Raw genomic sequence first — 21657 nt, 5'->3', positions numbered from 1 at the left:
AATATACACATAAGTATTTCAAGTATAGATTTTTGTAAAGCTAAAGTATCGACAAAGACTTATTATATGACAAATTCAAGATCTGCAATAAATGCATTCTTTTGTAAAATTCTGACTGCCACTTATGCAATTTAGTAAAAATAACAAGCAAGAGTTATTATAAATAAAATTCTATTGAATTTGCTTCAAACAAGCTCTTAGTAAACGATTCTATCCAATATTAACTGCAAGCAAATATTTTCTTATGCAAACTATTTATGGAGCTCATAAAATTTGTGTTACGCAACGCATAGCTCGAGGAAAATTGTTAGAATCTGTTGCAAAAATCTAGAAAATATGTTGTGCAGAAAACAAAATTAAAATCACTTGATAGATGGGTCAAGGGCAGAGGCAGTGGGTTGTAGTAGCAGCATGAGCACGAGCAGCAGAAGCAGGAGCAGGAGCAGCAGCTGCCTGATTGCATTTCCTTCTCGCGCACCTGCTTGCTGTTTTCAATTTTCCTGTGCGCCTAGCGTCTGCTCCTTGAAGGAGAGACAATATTGCCGCTGGCATTGAAAGCAGCCGTTGACTTTTCGAATTGCAACATAGCTGCGGAGCTGTCTTAGCTGATTGCTTCGGGAAACTTTGAAACAACATCCACGCGCCCTGCCAGCTAAGCTCACAGATGGATGGCTGTTTGGATTTTGTCTTGGAAAACTTGCCATGATTTCTTTTCCATTTGCACTGTGCGCTCGTTGTCGTGCTTTCAGTTCAATGACAATAATCAGCCAAGTGAAAGTCTTTGTTTATTAGCGCAGCGCTGATAAAACATCTCCTGAAGGTAAATATTGAGAAAATACGAAATTGGAAAAGAGCGAATAGCGCATCAACTGATTGATTTTACGCTTAGTTTTAGCTTGAAAAATCACAATGTTCAAACAAAAGTCCTTCAGCCCTGATTAACCACAGAAGAAGCAGCTGTAAATGATATACTGAGCTCTTAGCAGCTCTTAAAATCAATAGTCTTTTGACTAAGAATTGCAAATATATTGAGGTCAACATATTTTTCAGAAATTGAATTGGCAATTTGGGAATATAATTAGGAAAATGTAATAAATTGAATATTTTTTGCGACTTTTTTTCCAGGCTCTATAAACCTCAATTTCATGCCAATTTGAACCATTTCGTTGTTGAGAGAGCTAGCTCTCTTATTCATGACCATTCCCTTTTTATTTTTTTTATTTTGGGGATATTTTAGGTTCGTTAGACTATTTAAAAAAAAATCCTTCTTATTTCTGCGCCCCAGGCAACTGCCTATTCTGGCTACTTGCAAATGCGGCCCTGGTATTCTGACGTAAAACATTTCATTCGCCTACGAATATATGTAGATTTATAGAGTCCATAGAACCTTTAATATCTCATCCTTTTAGTATATATTTGATCGAGCCACTCCCTCCTTACATTCTATTCAAATTGAATATATGAATTTTATTGCACTAATCGAAATATTAAATGTAAATATTCTCATATGAGAATCACAATTAAAATGAAAACAATAACCGGCCCGCGGCATATTCATTTATACATATTTTGTTGTTATTTATTTTTTATTGCATTGATTACCCTAGTCCCCAAGGGGTTTCTGCTCACAAATTATAACTGTACATATGTGCACATAACTCATTTGACTGTACTTAAATTTTATTTTTATTCCATATATGTTTTCAAGCGTTCTACGTTGACCCACATCACGTTTTAGCTGCAGTCAATTAAATGCAACGGATTATAACAAAATCTTTCGCTATTTTTAATAAATAGAATAATATTTGAATGGAGCAGACACACACACACACACATACACACACACACGTACACAAACACATGCAGTAAAATTTACATAAAAATAAAATGTAAGGGAAAATGTTTTTTATTGTTTGCACTGAGCCGAGAGCAATTTATAATAACTGGCCAGTTTTATGGATTTTATGGTGACAATCGACAGGATAAAGCAAAAACAATCCACGACATGAACTAATCCCGCATAAGCCTCATTTGAAAGAGCCGCAGGAGCAGGAGCAGGAGCAGGAGCAACAGCAGGAGTCGTACCTGGAGCAGCGTAATATATTTAATGGCATTAGTTCGAAATAAATTTCAGGCCTAGTCCCCTATTCATGTTTTCTAGCAAGCGAGCGAAAGACTGGGAGAGAGAAAGAAAAGGGCACAGAAACTATTTTTTTTTTTTTTAAATAGTTACGGCGGACCAGAGGTATTTACAGTGAAGCTTCTATTTATAGAAATTGTCATTCAGGTCATTTGCATTTTCAGCAGTTTTCCAATTATAAATAGCTAAATATGAACGTTGCATCAGCTTCAGACAGTTGCACTTAGCTGACATTTACTGTAGCTGCATTTATGCAAATGCCAATACATATGTATATATGGAGCATTTTTAATACCTCCAGAACACACCTGACCATGCATATATATATATATATATGTGCATATGCAGTCATATCATCCGCCGGGCGATACATCCCCTCTGCAGCTGCCCAGCCATATAGCCTCCCACTTATATGGTTTATGTGCTATTGTTGTTGGCTTTTGTGCTGCTGTTGCCTTGTTGTTATTGAAAGGCATTTGGTCATCAAAAATGTACCATGGCATATATGGGGAATGCATATATGTATATACATATAGCTATTGAGCTGGCTGGCCATTCAGGTCAGTGGATCAGAAATTGCAAAGACAACTTGCAAAAGTTAAAAACATGCAGCCCTTGGACTCTGAACCAATTGGCTGCCTCCTGCCAGCTGCCTGCTTTCTCCTGCCTGCTGCTTGCTGTCGGCTTTGCTCCACTTTCTCTTTTTGTTTTTTCATTTTTTGGGTTTCCTCTCGCTCTCTCCCTCTCCCTCTATCTATGTGTGTGTGTTTGCTTGGACCTGTCAAAGGTCAAACTGTGTCGGCACTAAGCGCAGCACACATAAGTTTCACTTCGAGCCACACTAAAGGGCTTTAAATTTCTCTTGGCCTGCGATAAGAGTCAGTGGCCAAACGCATCTTCTGGCTTGCATCATTGGCAGTGCCCCAATCGCAATCGCAATCGCATTGCCAATCCCCAATCTTGCTTTTAGCCCCATCAGCTCTAGCAAGCGGCATTCATTCTGCCGCATTAGGTGCAAATTCTGCCCACAAATGAAATGCATTTTTGTCGAACAGCAGCCACATTAACGCGAAAGTGTTTTACGTGTGTATGAGTGTGTGTTTGTGTGTGTGTGTGTGTGAGACCGGAGTATGTGCTGAGATGCTAGCTTGTGGTGGTGGCTTCCATATGCCATTATGCAGTCTGAGCGGGCGTTAAGTGCTTTTTCCTTTTGCCCCTGAAAGACGAAGCAGGACCAGACGCAGAGCGCATTGTTTGTACATTATGTGGTTGGTATATAAGTGTGCGTGTGTGGTTGGGTGGTGCGCTCCTGCAGTGGCTGGGGCATGTCTGCAGCTAAGCCCTTGACTGCTTAGACCGCGCCTAATAGATTCCAGCTGAGCGCATGGGCAAATGCTCTTTAGCTCTGAGAAATTATTGTCAATTTGAGAATTTGTATCGAATAAGAATTTACTTCAGTTTAATGGAAACCAAGAAAAGATGTGCAAAATGCATATATGGAGAATGCAATGGGAATTCTTTACTGATATAAGCATCAGCTCGCTATAGGGTCAAACAAATTAGTTAATAATTTTTTCTCAATGCACAAAGCAATATGAACATTTTTTAAAAATTAAAAAAGGAAAGGTTTTGCAAGTCATTTAAAAACTTAAAGAAGAAAAATGTACTAAATGAAATTCGCTCAACTTGTTGTTGGGCGTGCAATTGAAAGATTTGTTGTGTGCCATAATAAAAGGCACTGGAAAAAGTAAACAATTTGTGCACATGAAAGCCGAAAAGTAAACAAAGCCAATGCCCAAATCAGGAATCAGGGAGGAACCAATGGAACCAGCAATGCAACCGGCAATGGAACCACCAGACGAACAATGCAAATAAAACAAAAGCGACTCACGCCGTTTGCAACAGATGCACAGAAGTGCAAACAGCGACAGCCCCTTTTAGCACCCAGTCATACGCCCACATTCACACACTCATTCGCACTCACATACTCATTCGCCCTCACACACTCACACACTCCCACCTGCGGCAAGGCGTTGTGCTCTGTTGTTTTTACGGTGTTGCTTTCATTTTACATTGTTACACACGCGCCGCAGGCAAATCTAACAACAATCTAACAATTTTTAATTATGATTATGGCCAAGCAAATACAAACACCTACACACACTCATACACACACAGAGCATTTACAAAGCAACAAATTTGTTCTATTTATTTTCCATAAGCAATTAAAACCAAAATAATCAAACAGTTAAACATGGGCAGAGTCAAAGCTAAGCTTAACACGATTATAAGCCAAATTTCTGGCTACCCTATATTCTAACCTTTATATTTGAATATTTAGGTGTATACATCTACCCTTTAACCTTGAAACGTTTTCCGTAGGGTAGAATATAACCCTACAATCTTTAAATCTCAGTCATATATCACAAATCCTAAGTATTTGAGCATTCACCCTATACTCAATAAATAGTATGTGATATAACCCATTTGACACACTCTATATATTTCAATTTCATATACTCCACCGTATAATAAGACCATACTATTCTGAATATCTAAGAATCTTTAAGTCTATTTTCTTTTACTCCATAATTTGTGAGCTCATTCCCTATATCGTATGCTCTATAACCTATGCTTGTTAAGCGTATAAACTATACCCTATAAGCATTAGACTGTGCCTCTACCCTATACCTTATACCCCTTGTGCTCGTGCGTGCTATTTTTAATTGTTTGAATCAATCCGCGCTCAAAATTTTAATTAAATATTTAAATTAAATGTGCAAACAAACAAAGCGCAAAAAGAACATACATAAGCTCACACGCACACACACACATGTAAAATGCAGTTATGCCCTTAGCTTTGAGCTGTGAGTGTGTGTGTGTGTGTGTGTGTGTGCGTGGTGGTGTCTGTGTGTTTGCAATGAAATTTAATTTTTTGGTATTTTTATTTTTTGGCATAATAAATATTTTCAGTAGTTAAGCTTGTTGTTTTTGCCTTTGGCCGTGGATGCCATTCATTTGCATTCATTAGGACTGCTCGCTTTCCATGCGTGTGTGTCTGTGTGTGTGGCTGTGTGTATGAGCAATTAAACAAACTCTCAGGGGATGAAGTACCCGAGGTGCACGTACACAAAGTCAAGGACAATTTTCACATTACACGTGCGACACACACATACATAAACACTCACAACACAAACACACACATACACACACACACTCATATGCAGAAAACTTGACAGCAACGGGAACAAAATCAGGACAATCAAATGCTGGCACTCAGTGTACGTGTTTGGGTGCATGTATGTGTGTGTTTCAGTCTTTTAAATTATTTATAGCAGTGCACATAACAGAGAAATGCAATTTAAACGACCTGATTAAACAAACGACCTAAAATACATTAATGTACATTGGCATATGACGCTCACCTGCTCGCTCACCTGCTGAGCATGCACATAATATAAACATGTATATACACGTATATACTTATAAATATATGTATGTGCATAATGAAATTCATAATTTTGATACAGTTTTCCATGATGGCTTAAAAACTTTTAGCGTCGCTTTATTTAAAAGCAAACAAATAAAAGATGCAAACTAAAACTTGAAATGTTGAAAAATTCTGAAAAGTTCTGAGAGGTCTTGGCTTTGTGTTACTTCTTCAGAAACTTTTCAACTTTTAAGAGTGTTACGGATATTACTCAATTTAAATAAAAATAGTTGCTAAAAATATTTAAGAAATTATTAGAACATGATACAATTGTTTTTCTTACTTCTTCAATGTAAATAAAACTTGGTTAAATTTCGCTTACAGTTTCAAAAACTTTCGACAGCTTTGTTGAGTTTGTTAAATGTTGAAGAGCAATCTAGTATAATTATAGCATAAATTTATGATCCATTAGTAAATTATAAAATGATTAACTAAATTAATTATATGTAAATAAAAAATATTAAAAAATAATAGTAATATGTATATGCTTTTAAACGCTATTCTTTCAACATATTAATTGAATAATTTCATCGAATATTTTTAATTATATTATTTTATAAATGTTGCCTTAAGGCTTAGTGTACTCTGATTACCTTAACTGACATTTTCAGCCCGTCATAGTTTTATGCATACGCCATTTTGTTTATGTTTGATCAAATATTTATGAAATCATATTTAAGTGCGTTAATTATTTCATTTGGGTCACAATGCAAAATCAAGTGGATTTCTCATTAATCTACTATATGCCCATGGGGGTATACGTATATTCAATATTGCTATATATGGGGCTAGGTCAAGCCGAATTCCAGGCTGTCACGCATCCACAATTTCGCACACATTCGCCATTCCCGTGGCATATGTTGGCCTAATTCGACCAAGTTGGACAGCAGCTGCTGTGCTCAACCTTTGACCTTTGCCACTGTATCTCTGCGCCTTAAATCTGCCCAGTCATGATGCAGCACTTTAATAAACGGACCCAACACCCGCCCACGGCGAAAGTCGCCGAGCCTGCAGACCGGACGGCAACTTTTGATTAATGTTGGCCAGTTCGCCTCAACGGCGAATTCATTTGTTTAAAACAAAATGCAGACCAACAGCAGAATGGAACGGAACGGGAGAGAGCGAGAGAGTGAGGGCTTTTGTAGTTAAGCAAAAAAAAAAAAAAAAAAAAAAAGAAACAAAAAACAACAAAAAACACATGAAATTCCACACTTGACGATTTACGTTACTCTAGCTCCATTTTACACAAAGCAACTGGCACTTTATTATACTGTGTAATTGGCATGAGCATGGGGTATATGTGACTGTCATAAAACAGAAAATGTTCTTGGCATGGAAGCGAATAGATAGGGTTTCTTATGTATTATTATATATTTATAATTATTATACAATATAATACTATTATTCTTATTATTTATTTTTTTTTTATTTTAAATTAAAAATTTTAATATTAAGTAATTTAATTCGAGGGTATCATAAAATTGTCTATTTCTTTTTAATTTACTTCTACTGCATTTTTTTGTTTTTGTATACTTTCCTGTTGAGTTAAAACTGTTCCATATCTCTCTCTTCCTCTATCACCCTCTCTCTCTCTCTCGTGCATAGCTTGTTTACCCGTCCGCTTTGCCCGCTTACTATATTCATATTCCTCGCACTCTCTTCCGCCATATACACACACAAACAAAAAATTCGGATGCTCATTCATCTTTGCATTCAGCAAGCGCGCCAAATATTTTTTTGATATATTGACTTGCAAAATATTTTGGCTTTACACGTGTCTAAGCACGCACACACACACGCCCATATATGGATATTCATGATTCATGTATTAGTTTTGGATACGTATTCAGTTTTGTCTATGTGTTTTTTTTTTTTTTTTTTCATTTTGCTCTATTTATATTTTATATGTCTATACTGCGCTATGAAAAATCAAACGACCCTAACACACACACATATACAGTAACGGGGTGTGTGTGTGTGTATGATGATGTATTCAAGCGTAAAGCAAAAGATTACAGTTTCAAGCTATTTTTTTCCAATGTTTTTTTTTTGATACTTCTCAATGTTGTTGCTTTTGTTGTTGTTGCCCTAGTCCAATTTGTAAAACTAAGCAGCTGCCAAAAATGAGTAGCAGGAAGCAGCAAGAAGAAGAAGATGCAGAAAAAGGAGCAAGTGAAGCAATGGGAGCCGTTATGAAATTATTTTCGGCTACATTTTGCGAGTATTTAAAAGGGCCTCATCAATGGCCAGGCAACAGCAGGGGCCGAGTACAAAGGCCTTAAAGGATGCTGCTGCTGCTGCTGCTGTTGCTGTTGTTGTTGTTGTTATTGGCGGGAAACGTGCCAGGATAATGGCAAGCACAGATCCGAACGGTCTTTAGCCCCAGGAGGGGGTTAATGAATGTGCCACACGAGTCACGAACACGGAGCCTGCGGGCACTTAACCCATTGTTGACCCCACTGGGATGCCATTATGTGATTGCTATGTATAAGTATACGGGATGAGGAGGAATTGGGTGGGAGAGGCCAAGCAGAAGACAGAGCAGCACAACATTTGAAATTAAAAAAAAATATGTGCGATAAGCAGCAAACATCAAAATAAAACGCGTGCGGGCTAAAGCAAGTCTCACTCTCTCTCCCTCTACCTAACAAACTGTGTCTCTCTCTCTCTCTCTCTCGGTCTTCTCTGCCTTCCCATATACACACGCTTGAATGACTGCCTCAATGTGTGTGTAATGAATGGCCCGGGGCTGACAAACCACTGACAAGGAATAAACTAACGGAGCGTTTGAAGGGTTCCATTGGGTGTCATTCGAAAATTGAATTGCATGGCAAATGCGAGTACCAATTGCGAATTGCGAAATGCGAAATGCGAATTCGAATGCGAGTATGAAATTCAAGCGAACCACGCGAAAATGTCAAGTTCACACGGCGTGTCAAATGGAATGATGCCAGGCCAAAGCAGGCAGAGGTGGCAGAGCAGGCGCAGAAGGCAGAGGGCAGAGCGGGCAGAGGGCGGGGTGGCTGAGTAGAATGTGCGGCGATCAAGTGGGTGGAATCTGGCAATTCTGACTGACTAATCAGACGCAACGTTGTTGTCGCTCGTTGCCATGTAAAACGAAATTTCAGCTGTCAGTTTATGCTTCAACTATTTCAAATCAAATCAATGCCAAAGGACCTGACGCTGAGCTGATGTGATGGCGTGTGAGCTGGTGATGGCGGGTCGAGGCAGGGGAGGACTACCACTGTCAATGATTTATGTTAAAAGGCTTACTAACACAAACACACACCCACACACACACACACACACACACACACACACAGCTACACCTTCTTGCGAAGCCATGAAAATGAATGCGTAAAGTTTTAGCAACAATAACAACAGCAAGAAACTATAGAATGAAAGAGAATATGAGAGAAGGCTTAACAACAGAGTCGACCTATGAATGCCCTCACTGACAGTACTTGCTTGGTGTTTAACGGTGTTTTATGAAGAGAAATGTCTTTAATAAATCGGCAACTGTCCAAGGGAACTCAATAAGGAAACAAGAATCATATAATCTGCACATTTTAAGTCAATACAATGTAAACGAACATAAAACTCGACTTATTTTACACTTGAAGGTCTCTTTCTCTATCTCTTCCCTCTATCTCTCTCCCACTTGAACTAATTCTAATCACGTCCATTCCCTACGTAAATGGCATATAGAGTATACAGCAAGGGGAGCTCAGCTTGCATTGGGTTTACCCCTGAGTACTCCTTGAATGCTCAGCCCAGGCAGACCTTGCCCTCTTGCACGGCGTGTGAGTTTTTCCACCATAAATTCACAAAAATGAATCTACATTGCAAATGCAAGCATGTTGAGAGTGTGTGCAGCTGTGTATGTGTGTGTAAATGAAGAAAAAAGAAAAAACAAAGCATAAATGTAGCTCAACGCATTTTGCTGCACACGAGTGGCACAAAAGAGAACGTAGAGAGGGGGAAACAGGCGAGGAGCGAGGAAGCTGGCAACTGGCAACTGGAAATGGGAACTGTTAGCTGGGAGCTGGGCGCTGGGAGCACAGCGAACAGAAGCTAACGAAGCATAAAATTTGCCAAGCGGCTGCCATTTGGAATGGCAAGCGGCCAAGCGGGCAAAGCGCTATACAATTCGCCGCCAAAACTACTCGTGCCGTCTCGCTCGCTCCTGCACGCTTGCTCGCCGGCCACTCATCCGCAATTCCCTTTTCAGCCTCTCAGTGTTTGCCTTGTGGTATTTTTTATTAAATATTCCTAATAAATTATGCAAAATTCCTGTATTGCATGCAGAGACAACAGAGCGAGACAGCGCGCGTGTGCGTGTGTGTGTGTGCGAGAAAGACAGAGAGAGGGCACGAGTAAACGAGATTTTTGGTCAAATCAAAATGTTTGCGCAAGGGGCAAGGTGCGGAGGGACTGGCTGTGCGTGTGGGCGTGCCGTAACTATCAATAACTTTTTTCTCAGCTGGCTTAAAAGCCAGTCGCAGCAGCCGAAGCAGCAGTCGCCACAGCCGGAACAGCAGTGGATGCCTTGGCAACAGCAAAGGCTACTGTCCAGGCGATTGTCGGGCTGTGCCTTTAATACAATGTTAAGCCAAAGGATGCACACTGGCTCCGTATCTGTGTATCCTTTTGATACAACTCTGTCGTGTATTGCGATAATAAAATAAAATTGAAATATGGTTGGCAATTGACTGAGCGCAATGAGTGGAAATTGTTGAATCGCTTGCGTTATGACAGCGTGACGGTCGACAGATTGGTTGGGCTGGGTTCGGTTGGATTGGGTTCAGCTGGGAATCGGCTGGGGCTGATCGAGCTGGAGCGAAAGTTATAGTGTTGCGGTGCAAAGGATTTGCCAGCGTGCAGCATGTTGTAAACTGTCAAATGATGAATGCCCCAATAAGTAGGCAATGGATTTTTTACGACTCAACAACAGATGTCGAACTCCAAAGTAACTTTTATTCCACTCGATGCGAATGAGTTGAATGCCATAAAAAACATTGTTTCAAGTGCAAATGGAATTTTTGGGGAAATTGAAAATTGAAAAAAAAAGATTGTATTAATATTGTAAATAAAAATTCTCTGTGATAAAACTGAATTAAATTTCACTTATATGAAACAATAAAAAAGCACAATATTAATAATCGTTAGTTAAATTAAAATAAATAAAGCATAAGTATAAATATTATTAATAATAATAAATGTAATTTATAAAACATTTATATATTATTTAAAAATTTAATCACTTTCAATTTTTTATTTATTTAATTTTTATTTTTTTTTATTTTATTATTATTATATTGTTATTATTATTATTATTTTTCTCTCAACATCTCATATTTAATCCATGAAATCCTTGAATCAATTGAGCACCTCAGGCCTAAATTACGCAATGATACGATTGAATGAATTTAAGGCGCATACAAAGTCACAATTTTGGCATTATTTGTTTGCTTGCGCACACTCGAGAGCATCGAAGCTTTTAGAGTGAGTAGCATGTGCCATTTGGGGATGTGTGAGTAAGCCGCAGTTACAAAGAATTCCGATATTTAAGCACAATTTCGCTTTGTTTTGCTCCACCCCAACATGCATATTTATTTGCTGATGTTAAAAAAAATAATATATATACGAAATTATTGCAGAACAAAATGCGCTTATGAATAAATAAGAACACGAACACACACACAATCGCGGGCAGAATGGCACGCAAACACGCTCACTCGCACACACACAGATTTATGATGTGAAACAAATCACTCATACGCCGCATTGGACCACGGGCATACAGTTCGTGTGTGTGTGTGTGTGGAACGTGAAACATGAAACGTGGAAGTGACTGTCAGGGATTTTCACAAGAATTGCGTTTATTTTTAGACCAGCAACAGTATCAACAACCAGAACACACATGTGCAGAAGAAGAGCAACAAAAACAAAAACAAAAGCAACAGCAACAACATCGAAAGCAAATTTCTTGTTTATTTGAGCTTCAGTTTTCGGACGGGCGAGAGAAAAACTCAACTCAAAACAACAAAGAAAGTAAATAACAAAAAAGAAATTAAGTTGCCGCCTGCAGGTTTATAACACCAGCAAATGCCACGACACCACGCCCCCAACTTTCGTAAGCACAAAAACAACAATAACAACAACAACAACAGCACGAAAATGTTTATCTGATTTAAACGTTGGCAAAAGTCGCCTCCTGCTCGACCCCCTGAAGGGACTATCGCTTCAAAGACGTGGCTGCCACCCACCACCCACCATTCGCTGGGCAAACTTATGCTGCTTGTCGCCGGCGCCCAGCTTAATTTTCACTCTGTGGCAACTTTAATATTAATCATACGACCCGCATGCCAAACAAATAAAACACAAACACACGCTCGCAACTCCAGCTTGTTGCGGTAGGTTTTCCTGCCTTGTGCCGTATGCCGTGTGCCCACTATTGACTCACTGTGAGGTGACCCACGAGTGTGGGCGTAACGAGTGTAAGGTGGCACGGTGGACGGTAGATGGAGGGTAGCGGATAGCGGGCCGGGTCGACGGACTCTCACGTCTGTAGCAACCGCAGCGCCAAACGTTAAAAGTTCTTAGTTAAATTCATCGCACTAGCAAAAGTTTTCTCAAGTGGCTCATTGTGGTTGCCAGCTGAAATGTTGACCCACAGACAGGCAGTGGGACAGAGAGAGAGAGAGAGAGAGAGAGAAAGAGACAGATGTAGATAGTTGACAAGGACACGCAGCAAGAGCGACTCATGCTCTTTGCGGTCTTTAGCGCTGCAGCAGACGCCAAAACTTGCCAATGTCCAAAAAAACAAACAAACAAAAATGTTGCAACTAACAACGAGCGTAGGGAAAACCGTTGGCATGCAAAAACTTTTCGGATGCTGCAGAAGAAAACGCAAATGATTAAGTGCGTCGTGGCATAATTCAGCAAGACAACATTTCGGTTGACACAGCGGAAGGCACGTCTGCAGCCAGAGACGTTGGCAGCTCATGCGCGGAAGGGGGCTACGATGCCAGCTAAATGGCAATTGAAGTGACATTCGCCAGAGTAAAGAGTGGCAAACGAAAATGAGAATGGCAGCGAGAGAGAGAGAGAGAGAAAACTTGAGTGCTTGGATTTTAAATTGAAAGAAATGTGAGACTAAGATATAGTATATGAACTAAGAGTTTGCTAGCAAAGTATGGAGAACAAACAAAGTATAAAATATAGAGAAACTGAAAATTTTTCTTCTTTTCTTTATGTCTTTTTTAATTCAAAATAAATAAACCTTTTTTAATTACGACAGTGGAAAATAACACAAGAAAAATATTTAATAAATTGATGCAGAGCTCGAATTGGTTTAATTCAGTTTGTTTTTGTCTTATAAACATAAAAAAAAAAAATAAAATTTTTATTTAAATTAAATGAAATTTATTTCAATTAATTTTTATTTAAAAGAAAAAAATCTCTAGAAACATAAAAAAAAAATTCTAAATTATTTTTTAATGTTAATAATAATTTTAAATCTATATACGGAATGAATTTAACCTGATTCTACTGTAATTATAATCATTATAATTTTTAATTAATTTTCTATAATAATTTCAAATCAATTTATTTATTTTTTATACACATATTAATTTTAGGTAATTATATTTAAATTTGTATATATGAAAGAAAATGTCATAATGTCTATATACATTAAATTTTAATCAGTATTTTGTTCTTGCTTACATAAATTTATCAAAATTAAAAAATTTAATACTAATAATGTATAATAAGAATACTAATAATAAAATATACTAATAATAAAATTAAAAACGTTCTCTTAAGCTTTAGCTGCTCTTTTTCCAATTTGAACCCACTTTCACTTTCCTTCAAGTTAATTGAATTCAATATCCCAGTCGACGACGCCTCTGACCAAAGGGAAGCTGCCTTAGAAGCTGCTGCTCAGACAGCGCTTGCTAGAGTCGCCCATTGCGCTTGTTAGTTTAGTTCTTTGGTTTTTTGGGTTGCTGGTGTGCTTGGGCTTGGTTTGGTTGGGTTTGGTTGAGTTTGGTTTGGTTTGGCTCGGTTTGGCTTGGTTTACTTTACGTAGCCGTCTGCTATTTGGCTCTGTGTTGCCATATTCCTTGCGGATTAGGAGCTACGGCCATTTGTTAGGGACTACGACCAACAGCAGCAGACAGAACACGAACTTTTGCTGTTTAGCATTTCAGCACACGCACACACACACACACACAAACGAACAAACTGCACAACAATTAATATGTATCTTTTACTTGGCACGCTTTATCGCTGCCATCCAACCTCTTCCAACAACAACAACAACAACAACAGCCTCAAAAGCAAGAAATCTTTCTTTCTTTTGTTTTTTGCTGTTGTCGTTTTGGCATTTTTGGCTAAAATTTTGCACGTTGGCATTTTATGTGGTCCTTGGGCGTTTTGTGCAGTTACACATTATTGCCACGCCCCCAGGGCAGCAGCGAGACGCACATTTCGCAGGCGACTCAAGTGATTTATGACAGCAAGGCCGAGCGACGAGGCAGCCGGGCAACCGGGCAACCGGGCAGCATTGCGTATACTTGACATTCTGTTGCAGGCGCAACGAAGGCGTCTTTTAAATCAAAAGTGGCTTGAGAAACTGGCTACAAGCAGACAAGTGAAATGGCACAGAGCGAGACACTAAGAAAGTGAGAGAGAGAGAGAGAGAGAGAGAGAGAGAGAGCGTGTAAGCGTGTAAGCGAGCTGGGCTACAAAATTTAATTAAAATGCACATTTGTCCTTGACAGCGTTTTATATTTTTGCTTAATTGGAAGGCAACAGCGACTGTAGCCTGAAACTAAGGCTGTGCCTGTGGCCTGCATGACACACACACACACACACACACACATAGAAGCGTGTTTTGGGCACATGCATTAGTAAAGATGCGGTTAGATATTCAAAATGACGAACGCGGCGCAGAGCTTGGCAAAAGGTTCTAGCCCAGATGATAGCTGCCTCCCTCTGCCCTACTTAAGGCAGCAACAGCTAGGCAAATAACACGCACAACCTGTGTATGTGCATGTGTGTGTGACTTAGTTAAGATAACTACATACATGCGAGTCAAAAGAGGCGGGAGAATTGCCTCAGCTGACAAGCGTCTGACAAAAATTAAAGTTGATTACGTGGCAGACTGAAACGAGCTGAAACTCTTGTCCGGAACGAACGAACGAACGAACGAGCGAACACATGACAATCAATTCTGAGAGAGAGCGCTAATTGAACTGAGTGTGTATGTGTGTGTGTGAGTAGTCTAAATGTTTAAGCAGCTTAGGACTAAAGAGAAACATGAGCTGTATATTGTAGCAGGGCATAATTGGATCATTAAATTTAAATGTAAAATAATTTAACTAACCTAACTTGCTCTGTAGCAAATTTTAGCTAATGTCAATAAGTTAATAAAATGAATCGGATGATTGGGGTTTTTATTGAAACTATAGAAACTATAGCAATTTTCGAAACCAATTTCTCATTTGCTTGGTCAGCCTAGATGCCTTGAAATTTCCCCTAAAAATTATTATATTATATGTCAAAAATCAGCTAAAATCGACTATATTTGAAAATCTGAAAAGCAGATTAAAGTATTGTCTTTTTACCTTTATTAGACTCGTATATTTCTTACCACATCAATTTTACACAACTTCCTAAAGCTAGATATATGATAGTCTAGAATAATTTTTATAGTTTATAATATATCCGGATTTAATTAGCTAGCCAAAAGGTTTTTATACAAAGTGAAATACATCTGGATTGCATATATTATTCAAAATGATTTGTAATGGGAATTTAAATATATATATTTAAACATCCATATACATTACCCCAGAATAATATATAAATATGAATTTGGATTTTGTTGTTGTCCCTATTTGCTTTGGGATTATGGTGAGAGCTTGTCTTATGCATAACCAACTAGAAAGAATGAAGTGTCAGTTGTGATCTGTATGACAACTAATATCCACTTGGATGTCCTAAGCCCTCTGCTGGCCAAAACAAAATGCATTAATGCGGAAACGCATTTTGTCTGCTTCTATTTGCATATGAGTTTGAACTAGAGACAGCTCGCACGTATTCAACTTTAACTACTATCTACAGCAAGACAAACAGACTGAGTGAGAGAGAGAGAGAGAGAGAGAGCGAGAGGGCGAGAGAGGGGCAAAGGACATGTTGTGCTTTTTATGCGTTGGCATACACAAAAATTTGTGCTAAAGGACTTTTGCTTACAAACGAGCGAGCTGGCAAAAAGTGTGGAAGAATTGCATTGTTTTTCGCCAGGCAGAGGCGAGGACCAGGCCCAGGACCAGGACACACGTGCAAGGATGTATGCATATGTCTTGGCTGGGATTTGTACTCCTTAGCCCGCCCTCCCCCAAGCATTCACCTCACTGGCAGCAGGCAGGCAGCAGGCAGGCAGCAGGCAGGCAGCAGGCAGACAACTGCAGATGATGAGCCTCAGATTATATGCACTCACTAGCGTTTGCTTTGTCTCCTGCTCTCGTCTTGGGCTCGACAGGTTCTGTCAGCTGCCGTTGCCGCTGCTGCCGTTGCTGGGCTGTCCTTTGGGCCTTTGTGTGGTGCCAACAGGACATGCATAAGTGGCCTGTCTCCTCGTTCCAGGCTCAACAACTTTACTGCATTTATATTTATATTTACTCTTGATTGTTGCAGTCGCTCTGCTGCTGCTGCTGCAGCTTCTTCTTCTTCTTCTCGTTGTTCTGTTGTTCTCACTGCTGTTTCTGTTGCTGCAGACAAGTGGAAACAACATTTAAAACAACAAATCCTCCCAACTGCCTGCACTTTTTACTCTCAAAACAATTAAACCCAACAAACTTTTCGCTGCAACTCTCTCTCTCTCTCTCTTCTTCCTTTTATTTCTCTCTCTCTCTCTCTCTCTCTCTCTCTCTCTCTCTCTCTCTCTATCTGCATCTCCCTTGCTCTTTATCTATCCCTTTGCCTCTCTCACTTTAATTTAAGCTGCCTTTACTTGCCTCTTTCTTTATTTTTATATGCCAAATGTGCTTGGCCTTTAATTTTTTTTTCCTCTCTTCGTTTGTTTTTTTTTTTTTTTTTTTTTTGCAATTTTTAATACAATTTTCATGTGTGCGTGTGTGCGTTTCCTGACATCAGTCACTGTAAAATTAACTGTCACATCGAAAAGCTTTACAAAATGGCAGCGAATAAGTCCGTCACTGGCTGAACAATGTTTAAATGGGTCTTCAATATACCCAGTGTGAGTTTTTAAAATGGACAAGCTGTGAGAGAGAGATAGAAAGTGAGAGGGAGATAGCGTGAGGTTGCACAATGTGAAATGAGAAAGAGAGACAGAGGGAGATATATTGTAGTAGTAGAGAGAGTCTAGTAATGACTGGGATTTCATTAATAGATAATAATGAATATGGAATGATGAGAATATTGAAGCTGTGGAATCTGTGCTATGGTTTGTTATATGACAGTAAGAGAGAATATCAAACATGTATAAAGTGATCAATATTCATTAGGTCTAGGAGAACAAATATTCTAAGAGTATACAAAGACAAATATATGGTTATTTTTATGCAGCTGTTGGGCTTCTCTAGCAACCTGCTCTGAGCAAATATGAATTCTAAGATTATTTTGCCTTAAATTAAATTAAGCTGCAAGAAAAAGTTCTACAAATATTATGGGAAACAACTCTGCTGTAGCAATTTTCAAAATATCTCAATTTCTCCTTTTAGTATAGAAATTTTGAAAACGCTGCATCTATTATTAAACTATGAACATCTCAGCTTGAATAGAATTCATATAATTCGCTGAGCCTGAATAGAATTCATATTCTCTGTAAATACGAAAATGAATTTAATTTCTAAAAAGTCAATTTTATTTGAATACATTTTTAGTTCCGCAACATTTCACTCACAAAAATCAATTTATCAAAGACAATTTTACCAAGATTTTAATGCTTTATAAGTCAGAGAAAAACATGCTTAGTAAGCTCTGTCGAATTAGAGCAGGTCAATAGAGACTTTCGGAGCAGCGACAATTACTGTAGACTCTCTGTTTGCTTTCAGCCTGTGACGTCACAAAATTGGCAAGAACTGAACGCTGCCTGGTTCTGGCATTTGCCTATTATTCAATGGCAAACGCAACACAAATATCATTTTGTGTCTATTTTAGTGTAATTTTCCGCATAGACGGCTACCCCAAAGCACACACCGAGGCCAACGTCAACGAAAGCCCTAGAGTAGACTGCCAGCTTCCACACAAAGGAGTTTTACGGCTCCTGCTGGTGCTGCTGCTCCTGCTGTGCGTGGCAGCCGCCAAAAAAGCTGGCAACTTAAAACAAAAATTATTGGCCAGCTGCGACGCCCAAGTTATAAAAATAGCAACGGACAGCCAAAAAACCAAATGGCCGCAAATTGAGTTTGAGCCAATTTTATTCGATTTGTCATTTTTTTTTTCTTTTTTTTCTTTCTCTTTGGTTCACTAAGACTTGTTGAAGCGGGTTAAATGTTTTATCAAGTAATAGAATGCGCTACTGGAGGCATGAAATATATACTTATTTATTAGGTATTTATTTTATGTAGTTTAATTACGGTATATGAGGTGATATTGTGATCAAACTAAACCTACAGATTTGAAGTTTAATACATATTTTTATTATACAACAAATTAAAAATTTCAATATTTGTAAAACTCTCAAAAAGTTGCCAATGGTTATATATAGATACCTATAAAAATACCATCCGAGTTCTATATCATACTCTTTTAAGTATCAAATATTAATAGTCAATAGTTTCTAGGTATTTCCCGATCGACCACATTCAACCAGCTCAGATATACATATATATTTTCGATATATTTTGTGGCTTTTCATTTCTCTGCTTTTTTCGGTTTTCTCTGAATATAGTTTGGCTTGTGAAATGTCTCCAAAATACGCCCCATAGTTTTTTTCTCATCTGGTTTTTTAGCATACTCATGCTTTATGGCTTGTCTGCTATCGATTTCAATTGTGTCATGGCACATTGTGCAACCCGCCAAACTTCAGCAGCCCCAACGACTGAACCACTCCACCCCCCGCGCTATACTATATTTCTTTTGCTTTGCGGGAACTTCAAAGCGCGCAATGAAATTGACACCCGCAGCGCCAGCTCCAGCTCCAAATTGAAACTATGGGCGAGAAAATAAATGTGTAGCGAAATGGAAGCTGCAGTTAACCCGCTCGAGCTACCCAAGCCCCACTCCTACTCCCACTCCCACTTCCACTGAAGCGCCACAGCAACCCCAAATGCAGCACCCCGCGCGTGCATCAACGTGGCAATAAAACCATTTTAATGATATTTAAGCTTTAAATTTCGCGCTTTATTTACGTGAGTGGCAACAGCCGAGGTGGGCGTGGCTAAAAAGGCAAATTTACGCCACAGCGCCATAGTGTCTCGCGGCTGCCGTAAAAAAATAAACTTATACATTTGTAAACATACATACATATATACATACATATGTATATATGCATAAAAGGAGTTAACTTCATTATGTGACTCAAGGGAAATTTTAATTAAAAGCGTGCGAAAGATTTAATTGATTATACCCAGTGCTAAAGTCAAGTCAGTCAGGGGAAGGGGTTGGTGTAGGTGCTAACGAGCTAGTGAAGAAATGGAAAGGAACTGGGGCAAGGGGAATCATATGAGAGAGTCTGTCACATCGGGACTGAAGTAAACTGCGTCTAATGACTAAGGAGCGGTTTTTAAATTAATAATTAAATTACTCAAGTTTAATGTTATTGAAAAAATATATAACGCAGATCATCGGTTATATATATAAATGTTAACATAAAAATATTGATATGAACGTAAAGTGTGCAACACGATTAATAAGCTAATGCAAATCAACCTCATCAAAAATATGATAATGAGTTCAATTAAGTTTATAGGGTATGTCACAGTTAATCAACTTTTATATACCAAGCAACTCGCATAATCATTTAAGCTCTTTACACCTTTTGCCATGCTAAAGCTTAAGCAATTAATACACGACTTTTGCAGGGCATGTCGTAGCCCATCAAAACTATATTCGTTTTTATGGCAATTTGCAAACAATAAAAGTAAAACTTTTCAACTCGCATCATCTGATTAGAAATTACTTCCTGACCATAACTGACACTGGACTGAAGGCGCACTACAGGGTATGGTTGAGCCCATCATCAGCGCAACTATTTGTATTTTTATTGCGCACTCAAAACTGACCGCTGGCCATTGAAAATTATCTTAGCCCCAGCGACTTGGCAAATATTTTAACAAGTTTGTTAAAACATTTTATGAAAATTGCGGGCATACTGTCAAGAGGGGGAGGGGCCAAGTCGAAAGCTGGCTCCAAAAATAAAAGTTTACACAGTTAATAATAAAACCATTTACTATGCAAATATTTTGCCAGTCCGGGACGGGCGGAGGTGCGAAAAGGGAGGCTGCCGGTTGACCCCAGCGCAAGTCATTTTTCACGCTTAGCATATGAGAATTTGAATTTGGGAATGTAAAATGGACGCAAGTCGAGATGTGAGACATGAGACGTTAGATGCGAGACGCTAGCTCTTAGCTGTTAGCTGTTAGATGTTAGACGTTAGGCAATAGACGAGAGGCCACAAACTCCATAGCCCCTGAGCTCCACAGCTGGAGCTCGAGTTGAGTGCATGCAAATGTGTTTGCAATGGGTTAAATATGCTGTGCAGACCCCCAGCTGTATGCATATGCATTGTGTGTAAGTGTTTGTGTGTGTGTGTGTATGTGTATGTGTGTGTGTCCTGCATGACCCCCTCTCTCCCACCCACGCTCTAGCTTTTTGTTTGCGCTGACTTTGAGTGAATGAAGTGCAGCAACAGGAACGAAGGGGGGCCGGGCAGCCATGAAAAATTAAAAAGGGATTTTGGTGCGGCAGCTGCTGAAAAGCGTTTGAATAGTAACTTGAACAAATTTTTTTCTCATTCTCCTACTTTTTTTTTATGTGGAATTTTTTGTGAGTGAGAGTCAACGGGGGGTCTGTCAGCGTTTTCCGAAAGCGCCGCCCGAACCACATGAGCTGAAAGATGATATGAGCCAGCATATTGGACATGTGCTTTGCACTTGGAAGCCAAATCAAGTGGTGGAGTAGTAGAGGGGAGAGGCAAGGTTTTGTTTTTTTCGTTTTTTTTTTTTTTTTTTTTTTTTTTTGAGTGCAAAGTTCGCTTAATTATGTGGCCAGACCGATTGAGGTTGAAGTGCAACCCTATAATTAAGAAGCATACTTTACATAAAGTGCATGATAATGAAGATGTGCCTAGCATGCGCTTGGGAAATGCGAAGGGCGGTGGCATATTGACAAGTGGTTTGGAGTTAGAGCGAGAACTAGCAACGTTTTTGCATAGCCAACTAGAAATGGGCAAATAGAATAGGCAACTTGAGAAAGGCTTACATTAAGCAAGGCTCTGGTTAGATTGTATTTGCTGAGTATTGCAAATGCTTAATACAAGTATTTCGTTCTTATATGCGCTACAGCATAGCATCAATATTCCATAGATATATTCATTCAATATATAAAATACCTATCAAAAATGGTTTATGTTTTCTTTTCATTTTTATTTTTATTTTTCTTATATTTAAAAAATTTTTTTTTTAAATTAGTTTTCCCTTTGGCAACTTGATCAAATTTTTTATAATTAGTATATTAACAATAAATTCACTCATGGACTAAATTACCCCCAGATATTTAGTAGGTTTGAAATATAATCATATAGATCAATGAAATTGGATGGCCAGGGCGAAGGGCTGGTCAATTTATATTTATTAACAAAGTTGGATATATTAAATAATCCTCAAGATAGAATCATAACAAAAATATGTATCGTAAAACCATCAGTAAAATTTTTTTTTTTTTTTACAGTTTTTATGATCCATTAGGCAATGTCATGGACTAAATTTGGCTAATTGTAATTTCTGTTTTGCTATAAAATCCCATTTAAGCTATGGATTTTCCACTAAGCCTT

The 21657-nt window shown here is 38.6% G+C and overlaps 1 protein-coding gene across 2 annotated transcripts in view; it reads right to left on the bottom strand.

The window, feature by feature from the left end:
• Positions 1-21657, bottom strand: part of LOC6577455 — a 40571-nt gene that overhangs the window by 14858 nt on the left and 4056 nt on the right. The window lies entirely within an intron of this gene.

This window comes from Drosophila mojavensis, unplaced genomic scaffold (genome assembly GCF_018153725.1).
Source record: "Drosophila mojavensis isolate 15081-1352.22 unplaced genomic scaffold, ASM1815372v1 contig_36, whole genome shotgun sequence".
Classification (NCBI taxonomy): Eukaryota; Metazoa; Arthropoda; class Insecta; order Diptera; family Drosophilidae; genus Drosophila; species Drosophila mojavensis.
This window is presented reverse-complemented; position numbering and strand designations above follow the sequence as displayed.